General features: G+C 32.9%; 1 pseudogene; it reads left to right on the top strand.

The window, feature by feature from the left end:
- Nucleotides 1-553: 553 nt before the first annotated feature.
- Nucleotides 554-729, top strand: LOC149531213 (U2 spliceosomal RNA; annotated as a pseudogene).
- The last annotated feature ends 10,824 nt before the right edge of the window (nt 730-11,553 follow it).

Genomic DNA, 11,553 nt, shown 5'->3' with positions numbered 1-11,553 from the left:
TCACACAAATAAATTTGACCCTTACCAAACCATAAAGATAACTTAATTCAAATTTTAAAGTTAAATTGATTAAATTATGTTATGTGTCATGTTAAAGACTCAAATTTGGTAAAAATAATTCATTTCATTTGTTTAAAATTCGCTACACAAATTAACACATTTCCCAAATAGATCTAATATAAAATTGAACTACATTATTTGTTAAGTTAAAAAATATATTTATGATAATAAAAATGATTATTAGTTATTTTACCATTCTATTACACAAATTAGAACCTTTCCTAACTCTATTTGATATATAAAATAGTACGTTACACTCAAAAAAATCTTTAATTTAGCAAATGTTGTAAAGTAATTTTCTGCATGGAAAAGGGTTTAATAGTGAGGAATCCTCGACACGCTGTTTTAATTTAGAGAAAATTGATGGGGCATTAATTGAGGAGCCCCATGCGATTAGGTTAAGGAGTTTTATATATGTCTCACATGCAGCAGGGGGAATGAGGAATGAAAGAGAACGCAGGTATGAATAGCGAAGGAAGGGAAGTAGAGAAGCATAGCTTTCTCGGCCTTTTGGCTAAGATCAAGTGTAGTATCTGATACGTGGCTCAATGAGCCACACGATATTAAATAAATTTCTTGAGGTGGAAGGATCACCAATGGTAGCTTGCTGCCAGATCCTTCGAGCGTAGCTTTTGTGTTGCACTACTGCAGAAGCCTGGCGCACCCCACAACCCCCCCCAAACAAAATCCCCGATTGAGCTACACGGCTTCATTAAGGAATTCTGGTTAATTATTTTCGTTCTATATCTGTTATACAGGTGAATTTGATTGTGACGACTCTCTTCGGATAAACAGGTGAATTTGATTGCGATTCTCTTCGGATAAATGTAGTTCAGGCCTACAATGTAGGTTTGAGATAGAAGCTCGATCTTTTTTGACAGCACAAAGTTATATGTAGATGATGCATGAAGTGTAATGCCCCGCCAAGGGATTCAGAGAATTAATTCTAGAATTTCATTAAGTTTGGTAACATTTTTTTTTTTTTCATGAAAGTAAATACCACATAAAACTTATGCACAATAATGGAAGCAATAGCAACGACCATCTAAAGAGTAAACATGATATGCACAACAGGTTACATTCTTTAAGATCCCTTAACGTAAGTACTTACATGAATCCATCTAGTACAACATCCACATGAATAAATAATGATAAGTCCAATGTTCAATTATTACATTTCCAACTGCTCATTCATCCACTGTACATGTCACAGGGTATGAAGGCTTAAAAGAATATACATATGTAGAATAAGGTACATCATCCTATTCTAATCTATTGCACATCGAAGTTAAGATAATCACATGATACTCACGATACATCATCATAAAAATCATATACATCCATCATAAAGATCAACAAAATAAACTAAGTGCACGGTTCCTCCCAACCGTTAATAGCATCATTAGACCATCGTGGGCCCTAGCCATCCCTCCGTGCGTAACATCCCAAATCACCGAAGAGATCATCGGTATTAACATAGTAGGAATGTCACTCTTAGTAAATACCACATCATATGTAGAAGTAATCTAACATGCAAATATAAGCATAAGATAACATCATCTAGCATATGCTAATCATCAATGAAAGGATACATATCCACCATCACGAAGGACGCATCAACCACGATGTCTCAATGAATCTCAAATGATAAGAGTGGAAAATACACTACCACCCGACCGCGTGGTACCTAAGTGGTCCACTCCCACCGTGCTGAGGAGATAATCTCAAGTCCCAAACAGGCTATCAAAACCACATAGCACAAATCTCTAAAGTCCAGGAATCCTAAAAGTATACTAACTCAAAGGTTCCAATTACCAAAACAGACATCTACTTCCCAGAGGCACACAATGACATGTAGGAACCTACTATGCAAGTAGGAAAGTGTCATCGCATTTATCTCGTACAAGTTACCCTGGTAGTTAGCTAAACTCCACGGGTCCATACAGATCTCATGCGGCCACTAGTATCCTTTCATACTAACAAGGCATACTATGGAATGCAAGGTCACAACCATGCGTTCTCTCTACTCCCATCCTAACCTATACAAGCACTCAAGGCATGGGCGAGAACCAAAATTCTTATCTTTTTAGGTTCATTCAGTTAGTATTAAGTGTGAATGTTATCACTTATTAAACCAACTTACAATGAGTTATCCTGGTAGCCTCTTAGGGCCCCGGCCCCCATTGCAAGCCACTTCCCGACACTACATGCAGATATCCTACCCTAATGCTCATGGTATCATAATCATAAAGAAAGTCCACAAAATCATCAAATATCCATAATAAGAATCAACAAATATCCATGATAACATCATCAAATATGCATAAAAGAATCAAATCTCCATGAGCAATATCCATAGAAAATCATGACTACAACAGCTCTCTATTGGCAACTGAAGTATCACTAATAATCAAAATATCCATTGGTTCTCAATAACCAAAATATATCTCAAAATAAATCACCATATCCATTGGTTCTCAACAAGCAACCAAGAATATCTCAAAGTCATACTGATCGAAGACTCCAAAATGGTTGGGTCAAACATGTCACCACATGACATCATCAAGAATAAATCCACATATTAGTCCCATCATGGCAACTAGAATATATCCAAGGATAACTGATCGATGACCAAAAATAATGGTTAAGTTAGGTATCTCAAACATAAGAATTTCAACTATAACAATCAGTATTCACAATCAATACATAGAGCATTCCATCACATAATCATGGTTGGGTTTATAAAGATCGAGAAATAAAACATCATCATGACATCACACTCACATAACCCCCAAACCTCTGGTAGACGTCCTATACTGATCAACACTAGTCAACCCAAAATCTCAAAACATTAGCATAAGGAATACACAATGTAGACACATGTTTTGGTTTTGCTAAGTTTTCAAATTTAAATTCAAATGCCAAGTCTCAGTTTATGTTTCCAAGTTTAAAGGAAGAACATATTATACGTTTTTTTCCATGTGCTATTTTTGGAAGGATTAAAAGTTCTCTCTAAACTTTAATCTCCAATTATAACATTTAAAAAAATGTTTCCACCAACTTTAATTTTCACATACTTTATACATTTTATAATCTTAAACTATTAATTAATTCTTAACAGTTAAAGTTATAAAATTACAAAACTATTCATCATTATAAAAGATGAATTCATAAATCTTTTATCAACAATTTTTAAATCTTTTAATAACATATTTATATATTACATATATACATATATATATTTATATTTAAATATATACATACATACATATATAATATATAATATTTATTTTCGCATTTTATAAAGAATCAAATATTATTAATTTCGATTCATATCATATAACAATAAAAATTGAATAACAATTTTGTTTAAACAAAACCGATTTTACAGTAGTCGTCGGCTGTCACCGAAGTGACACCGGCCATGACACGCATAACTCTGCGGTCGTAGGCCTGCGACGGCAACGGGTACGTAGTACCTGCTGATGCCGCAGTACCTGCGACAGCAGGTACTCTGAGCCCAACAAAGCGCGTGGGGTACAGTCCCTCCCACTATGCATTCATATATATGTTTTCCCCAATGCGATTTTAAATAATTTTTGTATAAACTTTCTCATGCGATATTAACATGTATCTTTACTATGATTCGATAATCGATTCACCAATTAAATACATATATATATATATATATATATATATATATATATATATATATATATATATATATATATATATATATATATATATATATATATGTATATATATATGTATATATATATGAATTTGTATCACAGTATTTGTGTAAATAATGCATATATATACAATATTTATGTATGCAGATTTCAAAATCATATATATACACAATATATTTTAATTCTCAGAATTTTCCTATAAACTTTTAACTCCCAAATTTATCCAATAATCTAATGGATTTTTGGTCATGAGTTTAAACCCTAGCCCCGTTATCTTATCAGATCTATGCATATAAAATTCTCAAATAACCTTATTTGCCAATATTGAGAATGCATGCAATAGAAATATGAAATTTCTCAGAAGACATAAGGAAGACACGAAGAAGACAGGGAATGCATGATGCAAAAATAGCATAAGTAAAATCACAAGAATCTACCCGGATTTTGATGCTAATTCGCTCTTCCTCAGAAAACCCGCAGATCAAGCTCCCTTCTTCAGAGTTCTCAAATCTTCCAATGCTCCAATTGCTCTCCACATTATCCATGCTACCCACGCTCTCCACGCTATATCCAAGCTTCTAAGGAATGCCCGAATATAAAGAGCTCTCAGGATAACCCTAGAATGCTTCTAGAACCAGCTGGAAGATGTTGCCAACTAAGCATGGGCCTTTTTCCAACCCTTTTTGATAAGCTCTAGGGTTGTAGACACCATGTGCTCAATTGATGCACTAACCCCCGTGTTGTTGACACATGAAAAATGGAGAACTGCATTAATTTCCAAGCAAGCTTATAACTCCAATTAATTTTTAATTAATTTCCATTTAAATATTTATAACTCCCATTTAATTTAATAACTTTTATCTTTAATTTTTATAACTTTTATTATTGTTTATTAATTTATTAATATTTATTAATATTTTTATTTATTTTTAATTTCTAATTTTCTTTTAATTTAATTCTTTTATTTCTCAATTAATTCACCTTGAATTAATTATAATCAAAATATCAAAATCATGATATTTAATCTTCTCAAATAATTAATTTTATTAATTAAATCTATTTGTTAAGATTTAATTAACAGAAAATTCACCATAAACCCTCATAACAAAATATGAAAACCCATCATAGGACAATTCATACAAAATCAGTCTAAAGGATTAAAAATCACAAAATATGTCATCCGACACATTCAGTGGGTGCTTAATTCTGATACTTGTCCCAACTCACTAGGACAAATGGTTTAAAGGTTTGGGATTTGGACTTGAGAACTTATCTCCCTACTCTTATCATTGAGATAGTATAATAGGGTACGCTCATTCTGGCAATTCAGGGAAGTTGATACCCGGTACCTGCAACCTGCAGAAAAACCATGCATGTACATACAATATATATAGTGCTAAGCTAAACAGGCAATGATAGGAAGTGGCGCATCGTGTAGATCCTGACTAAACAGGTGACTACGACTCCCTTCCTTAACCATATCAGAAACACCATACAATAAGAAAACACACACACCATACACATGCAAGTATGGGGTAAGTATCCATAATATAACACATGAGATAATAAACCATCTAACCAATCATCAACAATAACTGAAAACAGTATAATGATCATCATACATACATGAAATGTAAAGTCTAAATGATCTCATCATATAACAACTGAATCCATAACATATTGTCTGATAGTGTCAAAACAATACCTACTAATCCATCAACATAATACTAGTCCATCAAAGTCTGATAATAATAGCAACAATGAGTCTAGAAAAGATGTGAACGAGGGTAGGCACTACATGAAGCGGCATTTCTGTGCTTGGATCAATTCACCTCAAACAAATATATATGTAGATGAAACCCTTGGAATCTTGAAAAGGAGAAAAAGGTAGTGACGAATCCATCGAATTCTGTAGAAGAAGCAAAATTATGAATTATGAGTTCTACAGAGGTGGGAGTAGTTTGGTACTTTATCTGCCACTACTTGTAAATGGTGTTCAAAATAAAGCTCACATTTGAGGGTTCAATTGCCAAGCAAAAAGACTAAAAAGATTGGCAGCAAATGGGATATAAATGCAGATTACAATGAGAGCTTCTAGATCTATTCAAAGCAGGTTCAGATGATAAATTTCTAGGTGCCATATGTTTTACGGAAATAAACATTCCAAAAGATTCTACTTCGTTGGTCTCACGTCTGAAGAGAACTCAGAGATTCATTTCACTAGACCATTCTAGACTAGCAGGATTAGAATTATTGACCTCTGAAATGATTATCTTAGTTGGCCTCTCAAAAGATTCTTGGAACAAAATTATACATCTTAGTTGGATGCGACATAATTGAAACATCATTTGACAACATTTTGTTCACTGCCAAAAGAAAATGAATTCAAGACGAGACAAAATGAGAGCACCTATAGTCTTAGATAAGAAATTTGTTCATCTCATAATTTCATAGATAATTGGGTGAATATTTGAAACTTTTTCTTGGTTTTAGTACTCTTGAGAGACTTCATCGAGTCATTGTATCTTAAAAGGATTAGCATGCATTGAGAAGAAAATGCATTCAAGTTGAAAAATATGAGAGGCTATCATAGGCGGACCTTAAGTACACCTTTACTCTTTCATAAGAGATTCTTTCTTAGGTGTGCAATGTGAGATTAATCATGATAAAGTTTGATATGTTTTGCTTTAAAGGATCTTAATTGAGTTCATTGGATCGTGGAAGGAATGCAATTTTCAAGACTTCCAACTGAAACATCGAGCACACTTTGTCTTTGATTAGATAAGTGTAGCACACTTTGTCTTGATTAGATGAGTATGGGAAGGGTCCAAATTTATAATATGACAACTGTGAAGGTGAAAGAGCACACTTGGATGTGTCGAAGTTAGTAAATTTTGTGTTGAAAGGATTATAATAGAACTTAATAATATTCTTCAACTCCAAATAAAATTGATTAACAAATGAATTTGAGTGTTACAACATCCTTCTAATAAGGAAAAGGATGAATCACAATCTATTATTACAAGTCAGTAAAACCTCATTAACAACTTGGACAAAATACACACTAATCACTAACTAGGAAAGGAAGCTATAGATTGCTTCAGATTATGGAAAGCTTTGAAGTAACAACAATGAAGAATAATGTAGAATAAAAATGAACATGATTTATTTAATGTATAAGTAGAAAAATCACAAAGGACCCCCAACCCCCCACACCCCCCACCCGCCCGAAAAAAAGAAAAAAAGAAAAAAGAAAAAAAAGAAGCCCTTTGATAAGTATCAAAGGCAATTGTAATATCTTATTTATACAACATTAACATCCCAGACAATGTTGGGGGTTTTCTTCCTCATTCTTTTTCCCTTAGTGCCTACACTTTGAATGGGAAAAAATCAACCCCACCTTCTAGGCTTATCAAACCTCATTCTAAACATCCACTAGCACAACTAGGTACTCCTTAGTCAATGGTGTTGAAGTTGTCCTACCTATAAAGGTTGAACTCCCTTCCTTGCCTATCTCATTGTAAGGTGAAATAGTGGATGATGACTACAAAGTTTCTAGGCTCATCCAGCTTGATCCACTTGATGAAGGAAGGAAACAAAACTATGACCACCTAATGGTATATCAAAACACATTCAAGAAGAATTTCAACAAGAATGTTTTATCCCCATCAATTCCAAGTAGGAGACATGGTACTTAAAGAAAACAAGAAAGTGCAACGAGATTGAGAAAAGAAGGGTAAATTTGAGCCCACTTGGCTCAACCCCTATGCTGTCACAACAACCTTTGGCTCAGGAGCATATCAGTTATCTATTTTAGAAGGTGAACCTCTAAACGATTTCGTAAATATCTGTAGTGCCTGCCCCTAGTTTACATTTTTTCGAGCTACATTTATGATATGATTGCCAAACTCTTTTAGGCCAATTTATGTTTGATGAGTAGTATTATTATTTTAGAGATTATCAGATGATGTTTACACTCAGTTTATTATATGATGAGATTACTTGGTACTCTATATTTCATGCATGTATGATGATTATTCAATGGTTTTAGTTATCGATGATGATTAGTTAGATGGCTTATTATTTCATGTGCCTCTTATGGATACTTACCCCATACTGCATGTGTATGGTGTGTGTGTTGTTTTATTTATGTATGGTGTTTCTGATATGGTTAAGGAAGGGAGTCGTAGTCACCTGCTAGTCGGGATCTACACGATGCACCACTTCCTGCCATTGCCTGTTTAGCTTAGAATATTGTGTTTGTACATGCGTGGATTTTATGCAGGTTGCAGGTACCGGGTATCGACTTTCCTGAATTGTCAGGATGAGCGTACCCTATCGCACTGTCTCAATGGTAAGAGAGGGGAGATAAACTCTTAAGTCCAAATCCTAAACCCTTTAGCCAATTGTCCTAATTGATAATTAGGACAAGTACCTGAGTTAAGTACCCTCCGAATGCATCAAATGATGTAATTTGGTGATTATAACCCTTGTGTTTGATTTGGTATGTATTTTTCTATGATGGGTTTTCGTATGTTGCTTTATGAGTCCTTGGTGTATTTTCTATTAATTAAGTCTAATTAAAAAGACTAATTAATGATTTAATTTAATAAGGAATTATTATGATATCTTTATATTTAATTAATTAATTAATTAATTAAATAAAAGAATTAAAGTTGGAAATTAAAGTTCAAGATATATTTAGAACAGGATAATATTAATTTAATTTAATAATAATATATTTGGAGTTCATTTTAAAACAAATGCTAAATATTATTGTTATTTAAATTAATTAAATATGTTATCAATTAAGTTCTAAAATAAATTAAAAGTTGAAAGATATTAATTTATTAAGAATTCTAGATCGCATGATCTAAACATGAGTTGAATATAAGAATCAAATTAAAAGATTAAATTATAAAAATTAATAATGTTATTTTAATTTCTTAAAAGTGCACATAAGATTTAAAGTAATAAATTAATTAAGAATTGAAGTCAGGTGAAATTTTAAATAAAGTTATTTATTAATTCAACTTAATGTGCATGAAAGTTGAATGCAAAAGAATTAGAAAAGATAATAAAAGTTAAATTGGAGTTAACTGAGTTGTGCAAAGAGTCTTCTCGAGAAAACGCACAATTAGTGCCCCGAATTGAGGAGAATTTTCTTATCACAACTTTGGGGGTTCATTTTTGGGAGATAGGAATTTGGACGAGAATTTTTGGAGGAAGACAATTTTTGGAAGGAAATTTCAGAAGGCTGATACGAAGAAAGTCTTGAAGGGGAAGGTTATTGAGAGGAGCGAATTTGCATGCAGTTCCTGGAGATTGCATAATAGCATCAGGATCAGGTAGGGTCTTGTTTTTTTTTTTTTATCCATTAAATATGCAAATTATCCCTTCCTGCCTTCTTCGTGTCTGGGGTTTGTAGATCTGAATTCTCTGTGATGAAAGTTTTAAGCTTTCAATATTGTGAAGTTATTAATTATTCGTCAATAATTTCTGTATCCATGGAGACTGGATGAATTAATTAGAACCACTGTTTTCTTGATTTAGAAATTAAGATCTAATTTGATAAGGGTTTTGTTTTAATGAAATTGAAAAATTCTAGATAAATAAATTTAAAAAAAAATAATAAATATATATATATTTATATTTTACATATTTATCCTTTGGAAGAAATTGGTTTTATAAAAAAAAAAAAATTTAAACAAAATTAATTTTGTTAAAAGAAAACTTATTTTATTTTTATTAGAATAAAATAAAATCATATATAAAAAAAAAAAATATAAAAAAAAAAATGTATATAATAATATTAGTGGGGGGGGAGGGAATCACCCCGTACCCGCCCCCCACTGTCGGCAGGCGACAGTACCTGCGTCGCAGGTACTGCGACGGCAGGTACAGAGTACCTGCCGCCGCAGGCCCTGCGACCGTAGGCCTGCGGCCAAAGCCGATGGGCTATAAACGTTGTGGGATTTCATTTTTTAAAATTTTTTTTAATAAATTTTTTTAAAAAAATTATTAAAAACGAATTTTATTTATTTCAAAATTTTAAATAATAAAAATTATAATATATTCAATTTTTATAATAGATTAAACTTTTTAAATATTTAATAAATAAATATTAATTGCATAGATATAGTTGTAAATTTTAATTTATTAATAATTTTGCTTAAATATTAATAAATTAACAATTATTAGTGGGATTAAAATAAGTAATTAGATCTAATGAATATTGATTAATTTAATTAATAATGAATGTTATTTGACTAAATTATAAATTTGGATATTGATTTAATGAAAATTATTATAGAACTGGGTTATTCGAAAAAGGGTAGTTGTGAAAACTTTGTTACTTGAATTCGACATTAAAGTAAAACACAAACCTTACCTTAATTTAAATAATATACTTTCAGATCCAATCTCTGAGACTTTGATGTTGACTTTGTACTTTGAATGTTTTGGGGTTGGTTTAGCGTTGACTAGTTCAGGTTGTTACCAGAGGCTCGGGGTTTGTGAATGTGATGTCTTGATGATTTGGTCTCGATCTTTCTTAACCTGACCATGGTAATGTGATGAAGTACTCTATGACATGATTGTGTTTACTGTTTGTAATTGCTTTCCAGTTTCCTTGTGTGAAGCTGAGGTGTATGTATTTGAGAATACCTAACTTAACCATTTTTGAGTCTCGATCAGTTATATTTGATAACCATTTCTGAGTCTCGATCAGTTATACTTGTATTACTTTCTGGTTGCTCATTAGAGAACCATTGGATTTTGTGACTTATCATTGATGCCTTCAGTTGCTGATAGAGAACTGTCGTGATTACATGATTACTATTTGATTGTTATCTGTTGCTCATGAAGAACTGATATATTTTGTGGATTATCTTTTTATGATATTTTCAGTTGCTCGCATAGGACTGAGATGGTTTTATTATGATTCTTTGATTTACGAGTTCATGAGCTAGGGTAGGTTATCTATGTGTAGAGTCGGGAAGTGGCTTGCAATGGGGGTCGGAGCCCTAAGAGGCTGCCTTGAGAAACCCATTGTAAGTCATTTTTAATAAGTGAAAACATTTACACTAAATGAGAGAAAATGAACCTAACAAGATAATTGTATGTTCTCTCCCATGCCATGAGTGCTAGTACAGACTAGGATGGGGTAGAGAGGACGCTTGGTTACGACCTTGCATTCCATAGTATGCCTCGTCAGTACGAGAGGATACTAGTGGCCGCAGGATCAGTAGGGACCCGGGATTCCTAAGGGATTGCTCGGGTAACTTCTACATGACTTTTGCGATGACACTTTCCCGCTTGCATATTAGGTTTCCTACGTGTCTTGTGGTACCTCTGGGATTTAGATGTCGGTCTTTTTAGGAACCCTTGAGTTAGCATACTTATAGGATTTCCTGGACTTAGAGAGTATTTATGATTATAGGTTTTGTTATCCTATTTGGGACTTGAGACTATCTCCTCAGCGCGGTGGGAGTGGACCATTTAGGTTCCACGCGGTCGGGTGGTAGTGCTTTTACTCTTACCATTGAGATCCGTTTTGTGGTCACCGTGGCTGGAGTTTTCGTGATTGACATTTACCTACACTATGTTCTTGGATTAGTATGATGGATGGTTAGATTTTATGATAGATGTTTTATCATTATGGATGTATGGATGTATCATGTATGGTGAATAGTTTCATATATTTTTACTGTACTTTGTATCATGGATTTGAGGATGTTGTATCTTGATCTTTACATATGTATATTCTTTTAAGCCTTTCATACCCTGTGACATGTACAGT

The sequence above is a fragment of the Cupressus sempervirens genome, chromosome 11 (genome assembly GCF_028749045.1).
Source record: "Cupressus sempervirens isolate cs-2001-9-10 chromosome 11, ASM2874904v1, whole genome shotgun sequence".
Taxonomy (NCBI): domain Eukaryota; kingdom Viridiplantae; phylum Streptophyta; class Pinopsida; order Cupressales; family Cupressaceae; genus Cupressus; species Cupressus sempervirens.
Note: the sequence above shows the minus strand (reverse complement) of the source record. Positions and strands in the feature narration are given on the sequence as shown.